The 12,000-nt window shown below is 45.6% G+C and overlaps 1 protein-coding gene across 2 annotated transcripts in view; it reads left to right on the top strand.

Annotated features, from left to right (window-relative positions):
- The first annotated feature begins 540 nt into the window (after positions 1 to 540).
- The window catches only part of LOC119394275 (defensin BmKDfsin4-like), a 38,552-nt gene continuing 27,092 nt past the window's right edge, over positions 541 to 12,000 (top strand). Inside the window, exons 1-2 of one of the 2 annotated variants that reach the window (XR_005184101.2) lie at positions 541 to 603; positions 5,810 to 5,854. The gene's annotated coding sequence lies outside the window, so the exon portion shown is untranslated. The remainder of the gene's footprint in view (positions 604 to 5,809; positions 5,855 to 12,000) is intronic. The other variant, XM_037661571.2, reaches the window with a different exon arrangement.

A 12,000-nucleotide genomic window follows, 5' to 3' on the forward strand; every position in this document is an offset into this window, starting at 1 on the left:
TTGTCTCCTGTGCGCGCACGGCGACCTCCAATCGCCGAGGTTTACGAGCTATGTTCATCACGCTGAACAAGAAGAAAAATTTTGTCGTGTAGCCGGTGTAAGCAGTATAACGTCAACCACTTCCCTTTACGAGAAAATAGTATTTATGGTCATGCATGTAGGTTTTAATTGCGAACGGATTAGAAAAGAGAAATTTATATTCAAGAATTTACTAGCACGAAATATTTTGATTGTATTTTGTAATAGCTTGCATTGCACACCTATAGCCAGGCGCATGAATTTTTCTTCGCGTAAAATCTAAGATGAAATGGGGTGCGTTACAACTGTTTAGAGTAACGTTGGTGCTGGTGTGGCGATTGGTCTGTCTGAAATTCATTCGCCTATTACTTGGGCGAATTCGTAATACAGGTCTTTGCGATGTACCACATGCCGCAATTCTCGCTTTCCTTTTCAATGTGAACTTGTAGCGTGTAACCTTGAAGAAACGTCAGAAATTCTTTTATTAAGATTTACCTCTTTTGCATTTGTACGGCGTCTCTAGGTCATCTTACACTAGGAAAATGTCCCACCTTGCTGTTGCGGCTGCCTTGAGTGCTCTTACAGGTAAAGCATGTTTTTGATCTGTGTCTTTTACAGCAGGCTGTCTGAAGCGTCGTATGTCAGTCAGTGATCTCGTCCGAAGTGCGCTAGCACAGCGTGCGTTTTTGCTTTTTGTTTTCATTCGCATGAATCAACATAGTTTTGAATAAACCGTACTGAATGCCGCACCAACCACCGCAGTAAGGCTTCTGAAATGTTCACAAATGTTCGACGACCCGCTTCTGGGACAGCTACTTGATGACTACTTACGACATAGCCGCTATATTTCAAATTCAAAAAAGAGATAAGACTTAGCAGCTTGCAGCACCATCCAGGCTTCACCTTAGAGGCAGAGATGACGCGACGCGGACAATCGTGCCCACGTATACGATATGCTTGCTACATTTTTCTAGTGACGCTTTACCTTGATATCTGCCGTGCATTATGTGTTGTCGCTGGTATCTAGCTATATCAGCGACAAGGAGGTCAAAAACGTAGACAAACTGGCTTGAAAGACTCTTCTTTTCTTATTCGTTGACGTTCAATTGCATTCTCTGTTAAAAGGCATGTGCAGCCTTTCTGGCATATTACACGCAGTGGGCATCTCAACTGCGGTGTTCGGCAGCACTCACCTCAACGACATAATTGCAATGCGTACCCATTGTTCTGGCGAGCAGAAAGTACCTCTTGCAGCGGTTCTTTTTCTGCATATTTGTGCACTTAGAAATTGCCCATGGATGGCAAATTCACTCCAACCTGCAGTCTGTTCAGCCTTTCGGTCCACTACGATGCGAACAGTGTGATATTTACGCACGTCCAAAAGGCGTCGGGCTGTGAACCTACCTTGTCCGAAGCCTGATTTTGACAGATCTTGTTTGGAGGTGTGCCACAAAATAGTTGCTGAACTGCGGTCTAGGAGATACTTTTAGTCGCACGGAATGTCGTCACAGTAAGAGAAAAATCAGCCTCCAGTATACTGAGCGTGCGCTATGCAAAACACTTCATCTTTTGCTATAAGCAGTCCTGTTTTGAAAGAAAGAAGCGTTTAAGCGGCATGAGAGCGGGAGTTTTGACAACTTTGTAAAATATTTTTCTCGGGAAGACAGCTGACAGAGCGGAAGAAAGTGTCGCGCATTCTCGCTTTTCTATAAGACACTGGACTCGTTGACTCACGGTGACATGTTCGACCAGCAAGAAGACGCTCAGACTGAGTAATTGCTGGTTAGGTCTTCCGGGCTAACTCTGCCTGTAGAAACATTATTCTCACCACCACCACCATCATCATCCTTTGTGTGTCTGCTTGTCGGGGATTCACGCAATTTTGCACGCAAGTAGGTGCTAACTCAGGCGCATATTTTCTATGTGTTTAGGATGATCAACCATATCCATCATCATTCTAGCGCTAAAGTTTCTTTAGGTAGCGCTAAAGTAAAATCGAGAAAGCGACCGCATATATTTCAGCGACTTACGACAACAGCGTACTTGGATGCCACCGCAGAGACATCGCGCTATTGGGCCGCTGTTCTCACTGCTCAACGCGCCGTGACGAGCATGCGATGGCGACGGGCTTTGCATTGTTTTTCGCCGTCCGCGGTGTTCGCCACTTCTCCTGAGGTCACTTACAGCGATGAACAACTGAACCTGATTGCCTCGGGGTTTCCAAGGAACATTCGACGGATTATGGAACTCGAAGTTCAGACAAAAGTCGAACTGTCCGAACTCATGTCGTTCTTTTTATGTTTATTTTATTGCAGGTGTATTTAGCCATCACCGCATTGTTCGATATGAAAGACGAGTGCGATAAGCGTTAATCCCACCTGGCTAGCCCCACGGCTGAGCGCATGCGCAGGCCATCTGTTGCAGCTGGACGGCAACCTGCGCCGTTGCAGCGGCGAAGGACAAGACGAGATAGAGCCGACCCCCCCCCCCCACCACTTTTTCATGGAGCGGAATTCTAGTTTCTCAGGAGAGTTGAAAATTAAATTCTGGGGTTTTGCGTGCAAGGAAAGAAACAGGAGAGATGGTAAAGGCAAGGACGTTGATTAGTTAAGAATAACCGATATGCTATCCCACACTGGTGAAAGAGATGGGCAGTTTGAAAGTTGGAGGTGTAAAGAAAGAGAGAGCATGCAAAAGCACAATATGATTTTAAGACACGCCGAGTCTTAAACTCTTCAACGCGCATCGAAATTTAGGTGCAAGGGCACTCTCGCATTTCGTCCCCATCGAAATGCGGCTGCTGTGGCCTGGAATCGAACCCGCGCCCTCGAGCTTAGCAGCGCAGCACCACAGCCCCTAAGCTACAATGCCGAGTTCAGAGTCTTGTTGAAGCGACAAGCAGCACGAAGTGCTTCCTCCCCGCAGCAGGCGCTCACCATGCTAGAGTTTCGATTCATGTTTGCTTGAGTTTGCCAGGTTGGAAAAATGTACTGACACTTGCACGCTTGTCGAATATTTTGCTATCAATAGGACGTAAAGTGGAGGGTAGACTTTGCTATCTACCCTTCATGAGAAGCTCGTCGCGGAAATCAGGCAAATCCGCGATGAAGCAGTAGAAAGAGGCCACCAAGTAATATTCCAGTGGCTGCCCAGTCACTGTGGTATTCAGGGAAATGACCAAGCGGATGCAGCTGCGCAATCCGCTCACGACGGTGTCAGCAGTATCGCCATTCCCCTGTCAAGATCGGACGCCGCAAAAGAACTTCGTGTGCTAGCCCGTGGTCTAACGTTGGACTTGTGGAAATCATCGACATTTACAAGTGCACGGCTGCATACCTTGGACTCTGATCTTGAACTACGCATCCTGTTCAGCTTATCACGACGTCACTCTACCCTGCTGGTCCGTCTATGGCTTGGAGTGGCCTTCTCAAATGCCTATTCGTTTATTACTGGAATGGCTGAGAGCCCGTCATGTGAAGTCTGCGGGTGCAGCGAAACAGTCACGCACCTTCTCTGTGAGTGCACCCGCTTCAACTCCCAAAGAGCGGCCCTCTTAGCCGCATTAGGCCAGCTGGACAACCGCCCTCTCACGGAGAACAAAATCATAGGGCCTTGGTCTACCCAGTCTTCAACACAAGCCGCTCTGAGGGCGTTGTTGCGGTTTCTTCAAGCAACCGGACTCAATGTCAAACTGTGACTGTTGGCAGAAAATGTTGCTGTGTAGTACTCAGACTACGGTCATGGCCTTTTCTTTTTTCTTTTCTTTTTTTTTTTTTGTCACGTGCTCTCGTCACATCTCTGCTTCTTCTTTTTCCTTCTTTTTCATCCCCTTTCCCCTTCCCACGTACAGGGTAGCAAACCGGAGGCTTCCTCTGGTTAACCTCCCTGTCTTTCCTTTCTCTCCCTTCTCTCTCTTGCTATCAATATCAATGAATCGCCTGTTCATGCGGAATTACGACTTATTTTACCTAGAATATTTAAAGAAATGGTGTATGATGTTACGCAATGTAGGCGGCATAGTGTCATTAGGGAGTACCATGTAGCATGTCATTTTACATTCTCCACAGTTTAAGACGGGCTTGATAATTTACTTGTACACACAACGTAGAAAAAGAGCAGACATTTCACTTTCCTATATCTTTGTTGTATATTTTAAAGTTTGCTTAAAAATACACCAAATGGGCAGGAAAAATACACCATACGTAATTTTGTCATCATATTTTACAATAATATTTTTAGTGAAATTGAGGAATTGAACCAGCATTTGCGACATCTTCAGGATGCCTGGATATTCATAATGTTAGGAGAAGGTTTAGGAGCATACATATTACTCAAACGTTCTATATTAGTTCACACAAAAATATGGAGGCGTCCCTAAAGCTTTTCTTAGGTGGCACTCGCCTGTTGGCGTTCGTGCGCCCTCATGTATTCCTTAGTGCCCAAGGAGACACCTGCGGCGTCACGCGTTCGATGCCAGTGAGCCCACTACCCATGTTTTAGATCACTGTACCACCACAAATCTAGAAGAGCAAGTGGTGGCGTAAGTAGGTGAACCGACGCCTTCGGAGAAGTGGGAGCTGCGCGCGCACGGAGGTCCTTTCCACGGCTACAGTGAACTAAAGGGGGTAATGGGCTCACTGCGCGACAAGGGCAACGGGGGAGTGGAGGCCACTGATGTTACCCGTGGTCACAGACGCTACATTGATTCATGCTACATTGGTCACAGACGCTCCAGCGCCGGAGCAAGTGCACCCTATGCACACCCTGTCCTTTGATGTACGTGAGGCGAACGCTGTGTAGCTCTGCATGTGAACAGCTGGCGCAACGGGAGGGAGGACCAGGAGAGAGTGTGCGGAGAGGAGTGTGTGACGTTAACACGCTCGATGTTCGCGGACCTTTAGCGTGCTTTCAGTTATGACATACCTTAATGTCCACTCTATCATATGCAACCCTTAGCTCAACCCATTCCATCCCTTTTCCATACGTTTTCGGCGTAAGTGGGCCCTGGTGTTTTCCTTAGAGGAACTTTGTGGTTCGCGGGCTACCACAGCAACGTAGAAAGAAGCCTGTCGTTCAGATCTGATCCATCATGGGCCGCAACGAGCCCGATCTGATGGGTTTTTGAGATGTAATTGCTGTTTTTACTAATTTCTAATAACTACATGACTCCAATTTTGATTTATGATATACCTTAATGTCCACTCTATCATATACAACCCTTAGCTTCATCCATTCCACCCCTTTTACAGATTTTTAAAATTTTCACCATGAGTTTCGGACAACTCGCAGCGACGCTTGACAGAGTGGCCTAGAAGATAGCGAATAGCCTCACTCAGTACTGGTACCGCTAAAAAGCTATTGTGATGAAGAAGTTGCGGTCACTGTCAAAGTCAAAGTGAAGAACACGGAGGGACGTTTCAGAACCTGTGCGGCCGTCTTGACCTTAGGTGGCCAAGGAACCTGTACCCGAAATGTCTCGACGTGTTGGTTCACCTTTACTTATCAGTGACTTCGTGGTGATGTTACCTTATCAGAAGAACTTTTGTCAAACTCTTCTCTATGGAAAACTATATACGGCTGCATACTTACATGATTCCATATTACGAGAAGCATACAACACTCTTAGTAGTAGCACGGAGATAATATGACATTTGCATGATGATGATGATGATGAGTAAGCTTTATTTTGGTCCAGAGAACACGCAGGGGAGACCCCGCAGCGCCCGGCTAGTCCCACGTAGGAAACCAAAATGTGCAAATGTAACCGAATTGATTTTTTTTTTTGCTTCAGCGCATCTCGTGTCGACCTGTGAACCGGAAGTTCCTACAAATAACGGTAAGTCATATGGTGTACGAGCTGTTCGTAGAATTTTTCCACCGTTCTAGTGCCCACACACCGTGAGTCATGTCTAGGTACTTGCACAGGTCACTGCACTACAGCAGGAATTCATGACTACGTAAAACATTACGATGATGCAGCAGAAAAGCGTAAATAACCACAGTATATGAACACATACAAAAAACGTCCCCATTTCTTTTATCAAAACCATAGATTCTCCAACACATGGCAAGTATCCGCTTCAGCTGCCCAACGGGCCAGTGACTTTCACACAATGTACGACTAAAATATAAGGCCAAGCACTGTGTGGAAGTCACTGTCCTGGTGAGAGCAGTTATTTGTTGTGTTTGTTGTTCCTGTTGTCTTTTTTTTTCGTTAGAATATGGGGCTCATTTGCTCACGCACAAGACATAGGCAGCGTAAACTTACAAGCACCTGTTATCTTAAAGGGGCCCTGCAACACTTTTCGAGCATGCTCAAAAAGCGCTGCCGATCGGTAGTCGAGGCTCCCGAGAATACGCGAGCCAAATAATATAGCGATGCGCACGGCCTGGAATTTACAATAAATTCTCAAAGTCAGCTGAAAATCGCTCCCTCTTCTCTCGACAAATGATGTATTAGTCCGCAAAATATGACGCGATTGTCGGCAGTTCCACCATTGGCTGATGTTATAATCACGATAACACCCTCATTATTACTTTCGTTGTTAATTTTGAGTTCAATAAGTAGATAATATGTATGTTTATATTCTGTTATCGCGTTAAAAACACCGAACAAACATTAATATTAGCACTTCCGGTCTCACCGACAGCTCGTCTGCTCGTAGTTGCGTGGTTCCGTTTTCTTCGCCATGCGCAGTGCCGAAAACGTGAATATTTCTGGGCTTTTAGCCATCGCCGGTTGCCGTTGAGAGTGGCAGCCGTTCGAGTGTTGCCTCGTCAGCTGAGAACTGCATCGTCGGCACGTTCTCACGACCGACCGAAGCACGAGCGCAGCGTGTCTCCGATAACAATGCTGGCGTCCGGTAATGGCGGCGCTTCGGGGTCGTCTGCCAGTGCCGTCTTACGAGGCGGTGTATCGGAGTATGGGCCGAAACCGATCTCAGCTGTCATTCGTTCCAAACGAGCGCGCAGGTTTGCTTCCATGGTTGGCAGAGCGATCAAAACACTACGGCGTTCGAGGTGCACACCCAACATTACCAAACCGACGCGCAGTTTTCAAGCACGCGCGATACACAGTGCGATCGACTCCGCTCGACGAGAACGACGCAAGCCGACCGGAAGTGGCGGCACAGACCACGTGGGGGCGCCCAGACGTCAGAGAGAAAGAAATGAAGAAAAAACTCCGCCGGCGCTCTTGGGCGGAGCCTCGCTCCTCTGCGCTCCCTTCGTCGACTCGCTGCCTAGCTTTCCGCGCGCTCGGCGGCGTTGAGTTGAGGGAGAAAGCTGCGGAACGTGATCTCTATAATTTGGTAACACCACTTAGACTTGACGGATTCGAAAAAATTTTTGCGGCATATGACTCGTGAAGAGTCATACGTCAATAATGAGACTATTCCAATATAACTAAGAAAGGTGTTGCAGGGCCCCTTTAAGATAGCAATGAAATGATCAAAATCTACTTCAATAAAAAAAAAAGAAATTGGCGAAGCTTGCCCTAAGCTGCGCAAGCCTTAAAACAGCGAAACTGGATTATTCTCAAGACTAATCTGGTTACTTCTAGGATGTTTGTAGGCCTTAGCTAGGTGATGAGGGTTGTTTCCAGTTTGCTTCTAGGTCGTAGCTAAGCTTTAGCCATGGGATGCTATAGGTTGTTTCTACGTTGATTCTCAGCGCAGAGAGGTTTCAGCTAAACCACAGACAGTCACAGACACGACACAGATGCCCAAACTTCAGACAAAGTCGCGCTGAAACCAATCGTTCGCACCTCTCATCGATCTACGGGCAGGTCATCGTTGGCGTAGGCCTTCCATCGCTTCGGGGTCTTCTCGCAGCCGCCGTTGCCTTTCCTGTTCCCTAGTGTTGGGCTAACGGTTGCCTTCTTCATTTTTAGTGGACCAGTGGTGAGTAGTAGGATTGACACTATTCCTGTGGCACATACCCGATAGGCCACACAGGGCAGACCACACAGGATAGGCCGCACAAATCACGGCTGCCTTAAACAGCTTCGCTGCTAAAAACTGGAGCTTCGGAGAAGAGTAGTATTATGTGACATTGGTTTTTACACCTTTGTTGTTTGTTTTACATTTTGTTCTGGGACTAAATATGTTTACATTTAGTCACGGAATAAAATTATTATAAAAGGGATCAGCCAATATGCTCAAAGTCGCAAAAGACAAAAGAGCACAAATTGTTATTGCGAATTATTGTTATTAAGAGGATACTACGAATACGTTTTGTGCACGTGATCTCCATGACATGTCCGAAATCAATTCACGCAATGTGGCTGTAAGTAGATCCGAGAGTTCTGGGGCTGCAACATCTGCAGAATATTGCTAAAAGCAATACGCAAGTTACATAAAGAAAAAGATCGTTTACTCGAGAGTTTCCGTTGTGTAATATCGTTTTTGTTGGCACTTAACAGCCTTTAACTTTCACAGCGATGCATTCCTTCTCTCGTTCGTCCTCTGAGCGTAGTTTGGCGCGCAAGCGGAGCTCATCCGCAGTCGAAGCGGCACTCATGTAATGTGAGCGCCCACAGCATCGAGCGGCCGCGGCGGCGGGTTTGTCAAGCGGCTGATCGCAAGACAAAGCTTGCTGAACCATGAAACCTGGCTCCGCATTTGTTGGTGTGGAGCTGCTGCTTTGTGATTATGTCACGTACAATTATCTTGAACAAGTTATATCCGATTTTCAGCACATAACGTACGGCGCGGTCGCTAGGCTGACTTGGTCACATTTGACGCACTATAACTTGTTAGCAACCAAATAATGCAACGTTTTTTATGCAGAATGGTAGATGACGTCCTTGACTTTAATCAGAGGGATTTAAAAAAAATAAAAATGCCCTTTTTGCGAAAACTATTTTCAAACTTCGGCGTTTTTGGTAAAACACTTCCATTTTAGCCCAATTATCGGGTAAAAGGGAGCGCAATAAAACAACGGAAATTATTTTAAAAGAGAGCGCAAATATCAAAGTTAATATGTAGCGATTTCTATTATCTTCACTATAACTTGCTTGCAGCAATAAATTCCTGAAATACAGATGTTTTGTGCGATTTGCCATGCTTGTGATTTTTTTCTTCAAGAGTGCTTCGACAAGCAAGGGAAATAATAGACTCATGAGATTGTATTTCACTTGCTTTTTGAGGGGAATAAATATTGTGTCCAAGAAGTGCACCGTTTTTTCCCTACGTGCGCTCAAAATTCCGAAATCGCAAAATTTCCGGAAAAGTATTTTTTTTTTTTTGCAGCCAAAACATAGATTTTTTTTCAGGCAAAGATTTTTTTTTTCGCAAGACTAACTTCGAAACCATTGTTCTGTGTCTAATGCCAATGCCTACAGTTAATTTCATCATAATCGAGAATGGTGACCGGGACCTCGTGTACGATCGTATCTGGACACACCCCTCTCTCTTTCTGCAGCTTCTTTTCCCTTTCACGGCGAAGCTGTAGAAGGTACCAGGCAAAGACTGGAAGTATAGTGAGCTGCTACATGCAATCACGAAAGAAATGGAAATAGAGAAGAAAACTATTTGTTGGAAAGGAAAGAAAAAGCCAAAGAGTTGGTGGAACAAAGAAATCCGGGAAGCTATCGAGAAGCGATGTGAGGCATCACGGGAGCACAGACAGGCAAAAAAGGAGAAGCGGCCACAGGACGAAGTCAACCAAATATGGGAAATATATTTAGAACAAAAATCCATTGTGCAGAAATTAGTCGAGGCAAAAATTAAAGGTGAAAGTGAACGCTGGATGACAGAGATTCGCGAAAAGAAGAAGGCCGCGCCTAGGATATTTTGGAGCCACCTAAAAGCGCTGGGTAGGAAGTCTGTCACAATGCAACAACATATGGTAGATGAAGGAGGAAATCAATTGGAAGGATATGAAGCGCTAGGTTACATCCGAAAGATAACAGCCGATTCGTTTAAAAAGGTCCCCCAGGGGATTCCCCCGGTGAGTAAAAGTACGCGAAGGAGTGCAACCGACGAAGATGTAGTACTAGAGAATTTCAATTGGAAGAAGGCCGAAGGAAAAAATTCCTAAGCGCACTACTCCGGGCTCAGATGGGGTTCCCGTCAGCCTCATTAACGAACTCGGACATAACACTAAAGAAGCACTGCTGAAAGCCGTAGAAAAGTGCTTACAGGAGCGGGAAATACCAGACAGTTGGCGAAAAAGTAGAATGAACTTAATCTATAAAGGCAGGGAAGAAAAGGATAACATTCGCTCGTATAGACCGCTAACCATTACATCGGTGCTATACAGGTTGGCGATGCAGGCAGTAAAATTAAAAATAGAAGCGTGGGTAGAACAAAATGATATTTTGGGAGAACTTCAGAATGGATTTGGAATCGACAGGCGGTTAGACGATAATCTGTTTGTTCTTACCCAGTGTATAGAAATATCGAAAATAGAAAACAGGCCCTTATACGTAGCTTATCTAGATATCACCGGGGCGTATGACAACGTTAATCAGGAAATTTTGTGGGATATATTGAAAGAAGTGGGCATAGGGGACGACTGCATACAGCTTTTGAGGGAAATATACCGAGAAAATACAGTTTGTATAGAATGGGAAGGAATAAGTAGCAAGGACAGCGTTGAAATTAGCAAGGGGCTGAGACAGGGATGTCCTTGTCCCCGCTGTTATTCATGCTGTACATGGCGAGGATGGAAAAAGCGCTAGAAGGTAGCAACATTGGATTTAATTTGTCACACAAACAGGTCGGAGGGATGGTTGAGCAGAAGCTTCCAGGTCTATTTTATGCTGATGATATTGGCTTATTTGCGGACAGTCAACATGATATACAGCGACTGGCAGATATATGCGGAAGGGAGTGTGAGGCTCTGGGACTAGGATTTAGTGCAACAAAATGTGGATTGATGGTATTCAATGATCACGGAGACCATACGGTCTTAATACAAGGCCAAAAAATACCGAGGGTAAGCGAGTACAAGTACCTCGGAGTATGGGTAAATGAGGGGGATAGATATATGGAGGTACAAGAGAAAGCATCGGTAGCAAAGGGAAAGAGGAATGCTGCAATTATGAAGCACAGAGCTTTATGGGGATACAATAGGTACGAGGTGCTTCGAGGGCTGTGGAAGGGTGTGATGGTTCCGGGGCTTACATTTGGGAACTCAGTGGTGTGCATGAAGTCAGAGGTGCAATCAGGAATGGATGTAAATCAAAGGACGGTGGGCCGCCTCGCGTTGGGCGCTCACGGGAAGACGACAAATGAGGCAGTAAAGGGTGATATGGGATGGACAGGCTTTTAAGTGCGGGAAGCTTAGAGCAAAATGAGATTCGAAGAGAGGCTGAGAAAAATGAAGAAGAGGAGATGGGCAGAGAAGGTTTTCAGGTATTTGTATAGAAAAAGCGTTGACACCAGGGTTGCCACTGACTTTCCAGAAAATGTCGCCAAACGACGAGCAAAAAGTCGCCAAAAGTCGCCATTTTTTTACAAATTTCGCCAAAAAAGTCGCCATCCTAGATATGTGCGGCATACATAGTAATAAAACTTTCCACTCACGTATAGCCCCGTAGAATACAGTACCATCCAAGACCCTTAAATTATATTGACGTTTCTCAATGCCAGTTGTATCGCCCGCTTCACCATGGGAGTGCATGGTGCTGCTTCTCCGACTAGCCGCAAGATGTGCGTGGTGGGGCAAGGGTGAATGAATGAAGCGCTCATGATATCCTTCCATCCCTGTCGGCTCGTTTCAAAGGTAAAAGTGTGGTAAACCTTGGGCGAAAACCGTGAAAGCGCTGTTTGTAGACAGCTTTACGTACCCTTATATGAATTAAAATGATTAAAAGGTTCATTGACGGTAACACAACAGAATTCTTGCAGGAACCAATCATTAGTGAGACTTACACTTCTTAAGTGTGAACTGATATGATAAAGGATGCCACCGACCCTTTCTTATAGTCACTTATATCTACACTTGTCAATCCGATGCGTTAATAATGAACAGGTA

The sequence above is a fragment of the Rhipicephalus sanguineus genome, chromosome 1, assembly GCF_013339695.2.
Source record: "Rhipicephalus sanguineus isolate Rsan-2018 chromosome 1, BIME_Rsan_1.4, whole genome shotgun sequence".
NCBI lineage: Eukaryota > Metazoa > Arthropoda > Arachnida > Ixodida > Ixodidae > Rhipicephalus > Rhipicephalus sanguineus.